Source organism: Mustela erminea, chromosome 12 (genome assembly GCF_009829155.1).
Source record: "Mustela erminea isolate mMusErm1 chromosome 12, mMusErm1.Pri, whole genome shotgun sequence".
In the NCBI taxonomy this organism is placed as follows: domain Eukaryota; kingdom Metazoa; phylum Chordata; class Mammalia; order Carnivora; family Mustelidae; genus Mustela; species Mustela erminea.
In genome coordinates, this window is record NC_045625.1 from 80342406 (window position 1) to 80359039 (window position 16634).

Here is a 16634-nt window from a genome sequence, read left to right on the forward strand (position 1 = left end):
AAGACAAATACCATATGTTTCACTTATATGTAGAATCCAAAAAGGAAAACAAATGAACAAACAAACAAAAAAACCCAAATAGACTCTTAAGTATAGAGAATAAACTAGTAGTTGACAGAGAGGAGGGAGGGGAGAGAATGCGTAAAACAGGGAAAGGTGATTAAAAAGTACAAACTCAGTGGATTAAGCCGCTGCCTTCGGCTCAGGTCATGATCTCAGGGTCCTGGGATCGAGTCCCGCATCGGGCTCTCTGCTCAGCGGGGAGCCTGCTTCCCTCCCTCTCTCTCTGCCTGCCTCTCTGTCTACTGTGATCTCTCTCTGTCAAATGAATAAATAAAATCTTTAAAAAAAAAAAAAAAGATTTAAAAAAAAAGTACAAACTTCCAGTTACAAAATAAATAAATCACAGAGGTGTAAAGGACAACATAAGGGATATGGTTAATAATCTTGTAATAATTGTGTAGGGGACAGATGGTAATCACACTGATTGCAGTAAGCACTGAGTAATGTATAGAAATGTCAAATTACTATGCTATACACCTGAAACTAATATTGCATGTTGACTATATTTCAATAATAAAAAAATTGAAAAATAAAATAAAAATGAAAGATCCCTCATTAATTGGCAAACTTTATCTGGCACCAATTATGTGCCATGAATCCTGCTAGAACTGGAGACAGCAAGACGCCATTTTTTCACTCAAGGAGTTACTGTATGGTGAGAGAGAACACACAGAGATAATCGTTTAGTAGGGTGTTAGGTGAAGTGCTAAAGTAGAAAGGTTAGGACTAAGCTGTTCCCTCACACAGAGACCACAAGTGTTAAGACAATGAACATACTGTCCTAACATTTCTCTCACTCATTTCGTTTCTTCCATCCCTCCAGGCTTTAGTGTCTCTTAACTGAACTAGTCTAACACCTTCCTAACTTCTCCCGGCTTCCAATCTCACCTTTGCCAACCTAACTTTCACTCTTCTACCAGAATGATCTTTTTAATTGAAATCAACATATCTGGAATATAATAGAAACACATAAATATCTATTGAATAATTAATGTCACTCCCCTGCTTAACACAATTCAGTAAGTTCCTAAATTACAGAGAAGTGCTTACAAACGTTCCCACTGATTTGTCCCTACTGAAAAGGGGAAAGAAAACAAATAAATCCCTGAAGGTATGATTCAGTACAATGCACAAATGTAAGATGTACAGCTCGGTAAAACTTTATGTTTGCATAAATACATGTCCACCACTCAGATCGAATATAGTACATTTTCATTTCATCCAGAAATGTGTTCTCATGCTCCTTCTCAGGTCAATCCTCCTCCTCAGAGTTAACCACTATTCTGTCTTCAATCACTGTACATTCATGTTGCCTATTTTTAAACTTCATATGTTCAATGCAATCATATGTATGTACTGTGATTTACTGGAGTATCATTATTTTATATCAGGTCACTTCTTTTTTTTTTTTTTTAAGATTTATTTACTTATTTATTTTAGAGAGGGAGAGAGAGATCAGTGGAGGGGGCTAGAGAGAGATGGAGAAAGAGAATTTCAAACAGACTTCCCCGACTGTGGAACCTGACGCGGAGCTCAATCTTACAATTCCGAGATCATGACCTCAGCCAAAATCAAGAGTCAGATGCTTAATCAACTAAGCCACCCAGGCACCCTGGCCAGTCACCTTTTCTGGAACATCTCAGATAGAAATTTCCATGCCCAAGCTCTAAGACACCTAGTGGCCACTCTCAGGGCCCCACTCTCCATACTGATTTCTTTTTTTTTTTTTTCTATTTCCTATAGATATCAATTAGAAAGAATCTCAAAAACAAATTCTCATTAAAGGAAAAAAGATACAGATCATGTATATCAAGGAAAATATCCTCATGATTTATAACTAAGAAGTTTTATCTGTATAAACATATGTTTGAGGATTGACTAATCAGATAATGTCACCTTGATTTAGGAAATTAATTGCTTAATAGTGGCCGTCAGAGCCAAAGACAAATTTGTCATCAATATATGTGAGCAAAAGGAAAATATCCAGAAGGACTGGATGAAAAAGTACCATTAACTGAGAGCTTATCATAGTCTAGGTAAAGTGCTAGCTAAGTGCTGGGGATTTGAAAATGAATATGCCACGCTATTGCTCTAAATTGGTATTACTCTTTTTTAAGATTTTGTTTCTTTATTTGATGGGAAGAGTGAGAGAGAGAGAATAAGCAGGAGGAGCTGCAGAGGGAACAGGAGAAGCAGGCTCTGTGCTAAACAGGAAGCCCAATGCAGAGCTCAACCCTAGGACCCTGGGATCATGACCTGAGCCGAAGACAAATACTTAACTGAGTGAGCCACCCAGGTGCCCCTGATAGTACTTTAAAAAAAAAAAATTATGTCTTTACTGTCAGAATGGGAGAAGATATTTGCAAATGACATATCAGATAAAGGGCTAGTATCCAAGATCTATAAAGAACTTATCAAACTCAATGCCCAAAGAACAGATAATCTAATCAAGAAATGGGCAGAGGACATGAACAGACATTTCTGCAAAGAAGACATCCAGATGGCCAACAGACCCATGAAAAAGTGCTCCACATCACTCGGCCTCAGGGAAATACAAATCAAAACCACAGTGAGTTTCCACCTCACACCAGTCAGAATGGCTAAAATTGGGGCGCCTGGGTGGCTCAGTGGGTTAAAGCCTCTGCCTTCAGCTCAGGTCATGATCCCAGGGTCCGGGGATCGAGCCCCACATAGGGCTCTCTGCTTGGCAGGGAGTCTGCTTCCCTTCCTCTCTCTCTGCTTGCCTCTCTGCCTACTTGTGATCTCTGTTTGTCAAATAAATAAATAAAATCTTTAAAAAAAAAAAGAATGGCTAAAATTAACAAGTCAGGAAATGACAGATGCTGGTGAGGATGTGGAGAAAGGGGAACCCTCCTACACTGTTGGTAGTAATGCAAGCTGGTGCAGCCACTCTGGAAAACAGCATGGAGGTTCCTCAAAGAGTTGAAAACAGAGCTACCCTACGACCCAGCAATTGCACCACTGGGTATTTACCCTAGAGATACAAATGTAGTGATCTGAAGGGGCACGTGCACCCAAATATTTATAGCAGCAATGTCCACAATAGCCAAACTATGGAAAGAAAATAGATGCCCATCAACAGATGAATGGATAAAGAAGATGTGGATACAATGGAATACTACGCAGCCATCTAAATAAGTGAAATCTTGCCAATCGCGACGACGTGGATGGAACTTGAGGGTATTTGAGGGTATTATGCTGAACGAAATAAGTCAATCAGAGAATGACAATTATCGTATGATCTCCCTGATATGAGGAAGTTGAGAGGCAACATAGGAGATGTGGGGGTAGGAAAAGAATAAATGAAACAAGATGGGATCGGGTGGGAGACAAACCACAGGAGACTCTTAATTTCACAAAACAAACTGAGGGTTGCCAGGGGCTGGGGGTAGGGAGAGGGTGGTGGGGTTATGGACATTGGGAAAGGTATGTGCTATGGTGAGTGCTGTGAAGTGTGTAAACCTGGAGATTCACAGACCTGTATCCCTGGAGCTAATAATACATTATATGTTAATTAAAAAATTATACAATTATAAAATAAAAAAATTTATGTCTTTGTCCCAGTAGCTCCACTTCTATAAATTTATCCTAAAAATATATTCAAACATAAACAAAAATACAATGAGAAATATCCAAATATGTGGGAATTATTAAATAAATTGTACTGAGTAAATATGGTTGAGTAACACAGAACCTTTAAAAATATACTCTTAAGATACATTTAGTGAAAAAATAAATATTCAAAACATGAAGTTAACTTTTTTTTTAAAAGCTGGTGTGATACAAATTATGTGTGTGTATATGCATGAGTACATGTGCTGATAGGATATATGTATTAATACATATACTCATTTGCATTTTCCCACACTATAGCTAAAAGTCCATATTTCAGAATAACTTTGTCAGTAGTAATCTACTGTTTCATCTTTGCCAACTGGATATGCCAAGATATAATGTTATTTTAATTTGGGTTTTTAGATAGTAATAAATATTTTGCAAATCTTTGACTCAGAATTAATGAGGATATGACAGTAAAAGTACTAATACTCTGCTGGTTGTAGGAAAATTAGCAGTTACTTTCAGGAGCAATTTGAAAGCATCTATTAAAATGTTACTTGAAGATACCCTATGACAAGCAATTCCACTTTTTAGGATCTGTCATAGAGAAACAACTTACATATATATCCAAGGACATATATGAACACTGCAACACTATCATAAAAAACCAAAAATAACCTATGTCCTCATCAACCAGAGAAGGGGTGGAGGGGTGCCGGGGTGGCTGAGTGGGTTAAAGCCTCTGCCTTCGGCTCAGGTCATGATCCCAGGGTGCTGGGATGGAGCCCCACATCGGGCTCTCTGCCCAGCAGGGAGCCTGCTTTCCTTCCTCTCTCTCTCTGCCTGCCTCTCTGCTTACCTGGGATCTCTGTCTGTCAAATAAATAAATAAATACAATTAAAAAAAAAAAAAAAAGAAGGGGTGGATTAGGGTTTATCACATACCAAAAAGACTATACAGCAATGAAAAATAACAAAGTCATTTTAAAGATTGACAGAGACAGATTTTCAACATTTTTTAAATTTTTTTTTAAAGATTTTATTTATTTAATTGACAGAGATCGCAAGTAGGCAGAGAAGCAGGCAGAGAGAGAGGAAGGGAAGCAGGCTCCCTGCTGAGCAGAGAGCCCGACGCGGGACTCGATCCCAGGATCCTGAGATCATGACCTGAGCCGAAGGCAGAGGCTTAACCCACTGAGCCACCCAGGCGCCCCTCAACATTTAAAAAAAATTTTTTTTATTTATTTGACAGACAGAGATCACAAGAAGGCAAAGAGGGAGGCAGAGAGAAAGAGGAGGAAGCAGGCTCCCTGCTGAGTGGAGAGCCTGATTTGGGGCTCGATCCAAGGACCCTCAGACCATGACCAGAGCCAAAGGCAGAGGCTTTAACCCACTGAGCCACCCAGGCACCCCCAGATTTTCAACATATTTTTAAGTAAAATACAAGGGGAAAAATAATATACAGGCTATGAAACTTTTTGTAAAAATAAAGCAAAAAGCAATGTTACACATATTCCCAAGTTACAAGTGTATTATGAAGATGCACAAAATAAAAAGGATAGACAAAAGAAGATGTGAGATATATATGTATGTATGTGTACATACACACACATACACCATGGAATATTACTCAGCCATAAAAATAAGAATGAAAACTTGCAATTTGTGATGATATGGATAAAGTTAGAGAATATTATGCTAGGCCAAATACGTAAGTCAGTGAAAGACAAATACTGTATAATTTCACGCATATGTGGAAATTGAGAAACAAAACAAATGAACAAAGGGGAAAAAAGAGAGAAGGCAAACCCAGAAAACAGAGTTTAACATGGTTACCACATGGGAGGCGGATGAGGGATGGGTCAAACAGGTGATTTCACAAGGAGAGCACTTGTGAGGAGCGCCAGGTATTGTATGGAGTCTTAAATCACTATACTGGACACATGAAACTAACATAACACTGTATGTTAGTTAACTGGAATTTAAATAGAAACTAAAAAAAAGATTTCCAACATTGTTATAATGTGGTTACATCTGAGGAAAACACTGGTTTTGGTGGGAACATGGTTAAAGGAGATTTTAATTTTCTCAGTGTTTTGTTTCAAGAAGAATGCATTAATTTGGAACTATATATTCATTTAGAAATAAACACTATTTTTAAAAATCAAATTGCTTCCTGAATACACCAAGTTCTGCTATAAAAATTATAAGGTATTTTTTTAAATCAAAACCAATTAATTTATATAATGAAGAGATGCATGTCCACAAGGCTAAGTATATCTGAACTAACTCATATGTCGTAGAGCAAACATAGAAATCTTTAGCCAGATTTACAGTTAATGAGTTTAAGTGTTGATTTAGTCTCATTAATTTCATGAGTAAGGAGCTTAAGTTCCACATACATCAGAGGGCACAAGTGATAAATTCCTGTCTGTTTACTTGGACAAGTTTTACTGTTTAAACTGTTTGGAATCTAGTGGATTGGGAACTTGCTTGGTTAGTTTCAGTTATAACAGATTTCATTACATCAGAAATTTTATTAGCTCTTAACCTTTAAAGCAATTCAGACCTAGGAAAATTCCCAAAAACCTTCAAGAAGGCAAATAGGTAGGTCATAGATAATTAAATTTTGGGCAATCTATTTCTTTTCCTTAACTTTAATAAGTATTAACTACTGTTAACTATCATATAATGCTTTATTAAAGTGATCATTTGCAATAAAAGCATTAGTTTATGAGAAAGCCTACATAAATATTTTCCTTTAAGCTAACAGTTAAAAGGATTTTTAACAAGATATTATTCTAGAAACATAATCCAATTTCATTTTTTTTTGTTTTAAATAATTATAATTGAGGAAAGAAAGTAAGGGAGGAACTGGTATTTGGTGTAAAAAAGATTAGCTAAACTTAAAATACTCCAGAGCTAGGAGAAGTATTATGGTGAATTTTTGATAAAGACTAGTAATTTTTTTATTTCTTTCACAAACTAAGTTTATTTACACTTTCTTAATGAAATAAAACAAATTTAGGCAGTTATTTCCCTCTTCATAATAACCAGCATAAATATATAACTTTATTACTTCTTCCACAGGAAGATTTAACAGTGGGATGCTTCTTCCCTTTCCTTTTCTTTTTTTGGCTAGAAATGGGAGAATGAGAAGGATTGCCTTCTGTGGTGTTTTTATCTTACTCTACCTCTTGAGTGGTAAGTCACTGACAAAACGTAAATCAAAAAGAGGGAAAATTATCTAAGAGATTGCAGAATTACAGTATCAGTGGAGGAGGACCTTAAATAACGAAATTAAGGTGCTTATAGCAAGCCCAAAGGAAGCACTTTTAAACAAGCAGTACAAGCTAACATTTACTGAGCATATACTATATGCCAGGAACTGATCTAAACACGACATTTGCATGTGATGAGTTAAATCCTGTTATTCCCATCTTATAGATGAGAAAACTGAGATTCTAGGTGGTGGCCCACTTGTTATTGCTATCACTAAGCTGGAACTAACCAAATGAGTCTGGAAGCTCTTATAAATATGGCAAAGAGGGGCACCTGGGTGGCTCAGACGGTTAAGCGTCCAACTCCTGATTTTGACTCGGGTCGTGATCTCAGGTTATGAAACTGAGCCCCATGTTGGGCCCCCTGCTCAGCAGCACAGAGTCTGCTTGTCCCTCTCCGTCTGCTCCTCCCAATCTCTCTCTTGCATACTCTCTCTCTCTCAAATAAAATCTTTAAAAAATAGATGGCAAAGAAAACTAATTAATTAAATCAAATAAGCATAGACACAGGCCTTCTAGCACTCTTCCTGTTAAATGTACTCTTCTCCACCATCTCCAGCATTCCTTCATTTATAAAAGAACCAATGAAGGAGACAATAGGGCACTTTCAATTCCTTTTATAGGATTCCTAAAGCCCTTCCTACTAGACAGACATGTAGGACGGTAAAACCTCCAAACAGGCATGTTCAAGCACCACTATGGGAATTCTCCCTCTCAGGGAAGTGGTAAGATGATAATGAAGACAGTTACTCCATGCTGAACCCAGGGTTCTCTTAGAGTCACGACATTTAATGAACAAATAAGTCACCTGGGAATCTTGCTAAAATGCAGAATCTCATTCAACAGGTTGGTGAGTCTGCATTTCCAACAAGTTTCCAAGTGATGGAAGATATGTTGGTCTGGACACCACATTTCAATACAAAGAATCTAGAATGCATCCCAGAGATAAATAAAATTCTAATATTGAGACTTGGAGACTGCGAGTAGCAAAGACCGGGGCACTAACTGAAATGCCTCCAGCACCTGGACAGCTCCTGTCACTGGGGGAAGAGCAGGGACAGCCGGTATCTGGCTACACGCGTGTGCTGCCATGGAGAAAGGAGAGCCCAGCAATTTCCAAACCTTCTGATTCTCCAAGAGAAACCAGAAATCACATTTTTAGGAAAACTCTCCCCATTTTTTGATATTCACAACTAATTTTTGAAAGCTCTGTGCAAGTTAAACAAAACCAATCTGGCCCCTGGACCACCAGGCTGTGACCTTTGCCTCCCACAGCACCCTCATTCCTAAATAGAGCACACGACAGAGAGGCAGTGGGAAACACACAGCAAAGCGTAGGTCTTAGCTGCGTTGTACATCTTTCTACCAGCTTCTCGGAAAAACCGTGGAGAGGAGCATGTGAGTAAGTGGAAAATCACAATAAGAACATCTTTGGTGTCTTGAATATCATGAAAAAATGATTCAGGGAGGGGACTGCATTAATTTGGCTGGATACACAGGGAGGATGTGAGGGTTAAAGAAGAAAAGTCAGCATAAAGAGAAACCTTGAAGCAAGGACTGCCCATGAAGTAAGGAGTGGTTACTGAAAAAGCTCACCATCTGAGGCGCCTGGGTGGCTCAGTGGGTTAAGTGCCTGACTCTTGGTTTCAGCTCGGGTCGTGATCCCAGGGTCCTGGGATGGAGCCCTGCGTCGTGCTCCACTAGCAGCACGGAGTCTGCTTGATATTCTCTGTCCGTCTCCTTCTGCCCCTCACATCTGTGCTCTCTCTCGCTCTCTCCCTAAAGTAAATAAATAAAATGTTTTTAAAAATAAAATAAAAATATGGGGTGTCTGGGTGGCTCAGTGGGTTAAAGCCTCTGTCTTCAGCTCAGGTCATGATCCCAGGGTCCTGGGATTGAGCCCCACATTGGGCTCTCTGCTCAGCAGGGGGCCTGCTTCCTCCTCTCTCTCTGCCTGCCTCCCTGTCTACTTGTGATCTCTCTCTGTCAAATAAATAAAAATAAAATCTTTTTAAAAAAATAATAATAAAATAAAACAAAAATAAAAAGATCACCATCATCATGATTTTATAATATGTATTCAAATAACTAGATAGGATTTAGAATATACTTTTAAATAATTATATGTAAAAAATTTATTGGATGTTCCCTTTTAATAAACAAAGTTATAGAATAGTATAGTTCAGAATTAATCATGCAAGGAAATACATTTTACAGATAGCCTGAAGCTTTAAATTCAGTTGTCAGATTAGAACATATCATGCTATATTGATGTTAATAAAACCAAGAATAAATTTTCACTTAAGGGGAACCTGGGTGGCTCAGTGGGTTAAGCCTCTGCCTTCAGCTCAGGTCATGATCTCAGGGTCCTGGGATCGAGTCCCGCATCAGGCTGTCTGCTAAGCAGGGAGCCTGCTTCCTCCTCTCTCTCTCTCTCTCTCTGCCTACCTCTCTGCCTACTTGTGATCTCTTTCTGTCAAATAAAATAAATAAAATCTTTAAAAAAAATTTTTTTTCACTTAAAAGACACTGAAAGAAAGGAAATCGGATCTGAGAACATATTTATAAATACTCAGGCCAATGGACAGATACAGTCAACAAAAAAGCATAAAAATTAAGGTATTGGGAGTGCCTGGGTGGCTCAGTGGGTTTAAAGCCTCTGCCTTCAACTCAGGTCATGATCTCAGGGTCCTGGGATCGAGCCCCGCATCAGGCTCTCTGCTCAGCAGGGAGCCTGCTTCCTCCACTCTCTCTGCCTGCCTCTCTGCCTACTTGTGATCTCTGTTAAATAAATAAATAAAATCTTTAATAAAGAAAATTAAGGTATCATCTTCAGCCATAAATTATGTCAGAGCCACGGTTTTAGGAAGAAGGTTCTGGATACTAGGTGTAGGATCAGGAGGACAAGGACCATCTAAGAGGGAGGGAAAGAAGCTAGAGCAGATCTCCCCTTGGAAAACAGTCCATGGGCCTCAGGCAAGGCAGAGAAAGAGCTAGAATCCTATGAGATCTCCACCTCGGAGGGGCCACTGGCACCGAAGGTCTGAGCCTCACAGTGGATCTCTGAGGGCAAGGGGTGAGATTAAGATGTCCTAAGTACGGGAGGAAAACTCTCTCAGGCACGTCTTCAAGAACTAAGCAGCCCCAGTATTCTGGACAGGCAATGGACCCAGAATCTAGTAAGAATCGAAACATCCAGAAAGAAGAGGGCAAGATCAGGGATCCAAAGAAGTCAGGCAGCCCTAGGGACACAGTGTGCTTGCTTAGAACAAGGGCTTTAGATTGCAACAGACCTTTTTAAACTCCTGTCTCTGCTACTTGCTTAAGCTACTTAAAATCTTGAGGCTTAGATTTCTTTTCTGTGAAATGTAAGCAGCTTTAAAACCTGCCTGGAAGGTCTCTTGTGAGAAATGATTGAGCTAATGCATGTAAATTGCTGAGCAGAGTCCCTGGCTTGCGCTTAGGTATTTTTGTGGGGGGGTTTTTTGTTTTGTTTTTTGGGTTTTGGTTGGTTTGTTGGGTTTTTTTGTTGTTTTTTTGTTTTTTTTGGCATACGCTTAGTTCTTAAAAACAAGTACTTGTTGATGGACTGTTGATTATGGATTGAAAGTCTGTCACGCTCAGAGAGAGAAGCAACATGAAATCTCCACAGTGTCTTGAGAGGAGGCTGAACTTGTAAAGAATAGTCAACAGAGGTTAATTAGCCTCATCAGCCAGATTGTTTTCTCTTAAAAGTGATATTTTCTAACCCTGAGTAAGGCAGAGGGAGATGGAAAATACAATGTACAAAATGTCTAGTAAACTCTTCTTTGGGGTTATCGATGAACAGGAATGACACAGCAATGATCTTCCTATGTTGAAAGGTGGGAACGATGAACAATGAGACAGATTTGGTCTCAGTTTTAGAAGAATCATTGAACAATATGAGGTGTTTTTAAAGGGAATGAGTCACTAGCCACGGTTCCCTGCAGAAGTCAGTACAAAGGAGATTTCTGAATTCAGTGGAACTAGTGGTTCTCAAACACTGATCACTTGCCCTCAGCTGTTTCTTCGTATCTAAAGGACACATTTCAGAGCCCCATCTCCTGCAGATTCTAACTCAGGTTTTAGGGGCTCTGGGAATCTGTGTTTATTTTAACTGCTTGTATAAATGGGATGCACAGTCAAATTTGGAAACCAATCTTCTAGGTAACAGCTTCCAATCTTACCTGTGTTGACTAAGTTCAAGAATCTCTGCTATTTCCATGTAACCAAAATGACTAACATTTGAGTGTTGAAGATAATCAATATGTAAACATTAATCAGGCAATAAATATTCACAATCAACCACATATAATGTACTGCCTTAGACATTGAAGTAAAGGCTTAGTAGTACATGACTGAAATTCAATTTTCTTCCTCAATAACTGGTTTGATTTAATTAGGCACTGAAGAACTCAGTGAAAATTTTTTAAAGATTTTATTTATTTATTTGATAGATCACAAGTAGGCAGAGAGGCAGGCAGAGAGAGAGGAAGGGAAGCAGGCTCCCAGCTAGGCAGAAAGCCCGATGTGGGGCTCAATCTCAAGACCCTGGGATCATGATCTGAGCCAAAGGCAGAGGCTTTAACCCACTGAGCCACCCAGGCGCCCCAAACTCAGTGAATTTTTACCAACTAAATTGTTTAGACCACCTGGCTTCATACCTAATTAGTATCTGTTCTGAGGGTTTCTAATTCATGAATATAGCATATGCTTTGACATAAACCCCATTTTCAAAATAAAAATAATTATAATTTATATGAGTTTTTAGAATTTTAAAATATTGCTTACCTTTTTAAGTTGAAAATCACCATTATCACTTTCTCTCTCTCTCTCTCTCTCTTGCTGGTCTCACTTCTATTTTCCCTTACTTCTTTTTTCTCCCATCTTTGGAGATGTTGGGGGTATACTTTGTAGATTATGCAACCTTTCAATGCCCTTCCATGGATGTCTTTTGGATTTTGGAACCTGCAAAACAAAACCTGGTCAGTATTGTATTAAACAGACTCACATAAGAGGTAAGTCTCGACACTTACAAAAAAAGTTATTGGAAACGAGTATAGGAAAAATCCTTTTATAAAAGCAAACATTCACCAAACATTTATTGCATGCCAACTGCTGTACTAAGGGCTTTACTGGGTTACATTATACAAACAAAACAATGACGTGAGCTGGATCTTGTCACTATCCCCATTTTATTTTTTTTTTTTTAAGATTTTATTTACTTATTTGCAATAGAGAGAGAAAGTAAGAGAGAAAGCAGGAGTGGGGAGGAGCAGGAGGAGAGGGACAAGCAGACTCCTCCCTACTGAGCACAGAACCCACCATGGGGCTCCATCTCAGGACAGTGCGATCACGACCTGAGCCAAAGCCACAGTCAGATGCTCAACTGACTGACTGACCCAGCCACCCAGGCGCCCCAGCCACAAGGCGCCCCTATTTTCATTTTAAAGATGAGAAACCTGAGGCTTAGGAAGATTCAGAAATGTGCATGATGTTTCGCAGGCGTAAGCATTGAAGCCAGGATGCAAATGCACATACTCCGATTCCAGAGCCCGGGCTCCTAGAGAATGTACGAATTGCTCCATGGATACCACGCCCAGAAGCCAGTCTCATCTGCACGGGTTAAAGAGTAAATGCAAAGATATGAAGGATGAAAATGTTAGGAGAAAATCCTGAAGAAAGTATCTGAAGTTCGAAAGAGAAGAGGCCTCTTGAAAATCCAAAAGAGATTGTAAAGGAAATGACCAACAAATTTGAAGACTTCGATATCTTATAAAATTTATAAAATGAATGACAACCCCAAAATTTGAAAGACAAAAAGCTGCTCAATCCATCAGTAAATATCAAAGAAATACAAAATTACAGAAATACATATTTTTTGACCCATCAGATGATAAAAATTAGAAAAGCTTTGTAATATCTTGGGTTAGTGACAATATGGAGACATGAGAACTCTCGTACGTTACCAGTGAAAATTTAGATTAGTTCAGTATTTCTTTTAAAGATTTATTTATTTATTTATTTGAGAAAGAGTGTGGACACACCAGCAAGGAAAAGGACAGAAGGGGAAGGAGAGAGAGAGAGAGAGTCCTCCAGCAGACTCTCTGCTGAGCACAGTCTGACGCGGGGCTCCATCTTAGGACCCTTGAGATCACGATCTGAGTTGAAACCAAGAGTCAGACGCTCAACCCCATGAGCCACCCTGAGGCCCCTAGTACAGCATTTTTTTTTTTTTTTTAGACAATTTGGGAATTTCCACTGAACTTTTAAATGAATGCAGCCTTCTACAAAGTAATTCTATTTCTCAGTATCTATTGCGCAGAAATATTTCACACGTGACACAAAAAGCCATGTTCTCAGGGTTATCCCTGGAGTATATTTAATAATAAAGTGACGGAAATGACCTAAGTGATTGTCTATAGAAGAGTGTTAATTTAAACTAGGATGTGTATTCAGGCCATGGAATGCTATGCAACGTTTAGAATGAACTAGATCCCTTTGTGAACATGGGAAAAATCTCGAAAACATTGCTGAGCAGAAGAAAAGTCAGTTGCTAAACAGTAGGTATGGCATCCCAGTTATGAATAAAAACCTCCATGAGGCAAAACTCTAAATTCCTGAATGGAATTGGAAGGAGAGAACAAAAGTTACAGGAGATCAAAGTTAGTAAGGAGAGACGGGAACTTGGGGATCCCGTGGGATGGGTTTTGTTACTAAGAAGGTTATTTGAGCGGCACCTGGGTGGCTCAGTTGGTTAGGCGGCTGCCTTCGGCTCAGGTCATGATCCCAGCGTCCTGGGATCAAGTCCCACATCAGGCTCCTTGCTCAGCCTCTAGCCTCTAGCCTGCCACTCTGTCTGCCTGTGCTTGCGCTCTGTCTCTCTAACAAATAAATAAAATCTTAAAAAAAAAAAAAAAGGTTATTTGAGTTTATTCAGCTTGTCTAGCCTGTGGCCTCTCTCTAAGCCTGCCACCCCCCCAACTTTCCCTCAGGTAGTCAGAGCCTCTTCCTTGTGGAATGGGAAAGGGGCCAACGCCCCCTGGAGCCCTGAGATGCTCACGTGACTGCTCTTCTCTCCCTAAATAAGGACAGACTATTACCGAGGCAGCGTAACTTCAAGACAAGTACTAAAGGCAGTCTAGTCTGCACAGAAAAAAGAGTCTGGGAGCTGACCTGTCCGATTAGTGACCATAGTTCTTGGTGCATCAAGGACCTGGTTTGACTAGTGGTGTGGGCGGAGCCGTTTCCTAACTTAGAAATTTTATTGTGAAACAAACAGAAATGGAACTTAACACTTTTGATGGCTTTCTGCATAGGGTTGCTCAACTTGGACACTACTGACCCTTTGGCAGGATAATTCTTTGTGACGTGCAGTAGGGTGTTTAGCACATCTCTGGCCTCTACCCACCACCCGCCAGTAATATCTTCCAAGTTGGAACAACAGAAATGTTTCTGGGCTTTATCTAATGTCCTGGGGCGGGAGGCAAAGCTGCGGGTTTTGCTCCAGCTGGGGGACCGCTGCTCTCCCAAGTTTCCGACCATCCTGTGTTTGGCGGCCTCTGGGGAACTGCCCCTCCGTGTTCTCCCTCCAGCCGGCGAAGCTGGGGGTGTGGCGATTACAGGACAACACTGTCCCTTACTTTACACTTGTGTGTATTTTTCACCTTGTCTGCAGCAGCACGCATTCCTTCTGTAATCAGGAGGAAACTAAGTGAGGTCAAGGACACGCGTCCATTTCTGAGAAGCACTTACACATCTAAACGACCCCTTCTGCGGATTCAGCCCTTTGAGTAACTCATGGCCTGGGTTAAGCTGGAGAATGAGGACGGGACCTTCCCAGCAGCTAACGCTTCAGAAAGTCCCACACAGTCAGTGGCAGCTGCGTGGCTTTTACCATCTGAGTTTGAAAGCTATTTTGTTTTTAAATTTCAAAGCTTTTGTATTGCAGTGTACCCATCCAGAACACACTTAGGTGGGAGTTCTTAAAGGCAAAATGTGTCTTGATAAACCTAGAATTTTTTTTTTAATCTTTTTTTTTATTTTTTTATTTATTTTTTTTTGACAGACAGAGATCGCAAGTAGGCAGAGAGGCAGGCAGAGAGAGAGGAAGGAAAGCAGGCTAGAGAGCCCGATGTGGGGCTTGATCCCAGGACCCTGGGATCATGACCTGAGCTGAAGGCAGAGATTTCAACCCACTGAGCCACCCAGGCACCCCCATAAACCTAGAATTTTTGCTTTGCCTTTTTTTTTTTAACCTGTTAGTTACTTAAAGCATCTGAAGCCAGGCAGACTGGACCTCACACCCCACCTCTTTTTTTTTTTTTTTTTCCCCACTAAGCTCTACAGCCAGCGTGGGGCTTGAACTCATGGCCCCGGGAGAGAGTCACATGCTCTACTGACTGAGCCAACTCCTCCTTCTTGTGTTTCCTTTAGGAGGAATTCAGTGGTATTCCATTTCGGGCTGCACAGACTCCCAAGATGACTGCTTCAAGAAGAGGAAAATGTCTTCTGGAATGAGAGCTACCTACTGTTGCCAGCGTCCCCTGTGCAATTTCTGAGCCGGTGGCGCATTTCCAAGTTGCCTGATGGATCAGCCCATCCCCCCACATCTCACCTGCTCACCACAAGACAACAAGCTACCATCTACAACACCTCAGACCTTTGCGGGTCATGCAAGTTGTGGTGTGAAAAAAACTCTGATGATTTTCAAGGTGCCTCACTCCTTCTCCCCCACTCCAAACTCCTTCCAGAAACATCCTTTCCAACACCATGTCTCTCCTCTTTCTGCTTAATTCCCCTTCTGGTGATTTCAAAGCTACCAAGAAGGAAAAGTATAATTCCTTGAGTCAAATTATGCACACTGTCTCTAGTTAACTAGTTTTCTTAAAGATTTCCACATTCCAAAATACGGTTACGAATGAATTGTATCCCGAGACGCCAGGAGACCTGAAAGTGTTCATTTGGTTTCCAAAGCAAACTGCCTGGCTCTTTGGGGGGTAACTTAGGGCACAGGACAAAGTGTTTTTACCATAAAGAAAATACGCCACATCTAAGCAAACCAGGCGTCTGAGAACTATGAACCCAAATGGCAAAGAGCTCAGGCCAGGGCAAGTGTTGGCATTTCTATCTCCCATCTGCATTAGGATTTGTCCAAATTCTGGATTTCCATACCTTAACCACACATAAGTGCTTTGGCTCATCTAACTCGGAGTTGAAGCAATTCACTTTAAGCAGGGGAACAAATTCGCCTCCACAAGGAATTTTAGGGGGTTCCAAGTAGACTTGGACTGATGCTCAATTATTCTCATTCAGGTCCCCACTTATGCAACAGCTAGATTACTGTGTTTCAAATTTTTAAGTTGTTTTTCTCTGTGTTGTCAGGAGTTTGAGAAATCCATATGGTAAATTAAAAAATCTCAACAAAATCTTCTTTTTTTGTCTTCTTCTCAGAACCTAAAAGAACATCTCACATACATGGGCCCTCAATAATTGTTTTTCTATAAAGTTTGAAGAAAAACTAGAGTTCTTTAAAAAAAAAAAAAAAAAAAGTCCAAGGAAATAAAACATTTCCCTCCACACTCATTTCAGCTATATTTCTTAGACCATATTTATGAACTTACTAAGGAGAAAGTTTCTTCATCCTAAGATTTAAATCCACTTGTCATTATTCACTGTCACTTTATGCATT

General features: G+C 40.0%; 1 long non-coding RNA gene across 1 annotated transcript in view; it reads right to left on the bottom strand.

The window, feature by feature from the left end:
• Positions 1-8666: 8666 nt before the first annotated feature.
• Positions 8667-16634, bottom strand: part of LOC116570860 — a 36101-nt gene continuing 28133 nt past the window's right edge. The window contains exons 3-4 of the long non-coding RNA XR_004277583.1: positions 11735-11911; positions 8667-8701 (exon numbers count right to left, since the gene is read on the bottom strand). This is a non-coding gene — a long non-coding RNA (uncharacterized LOC116570860). The remainder of the gene's footprint in view (positions 8702-11734; positions 11912-16634) is intronic.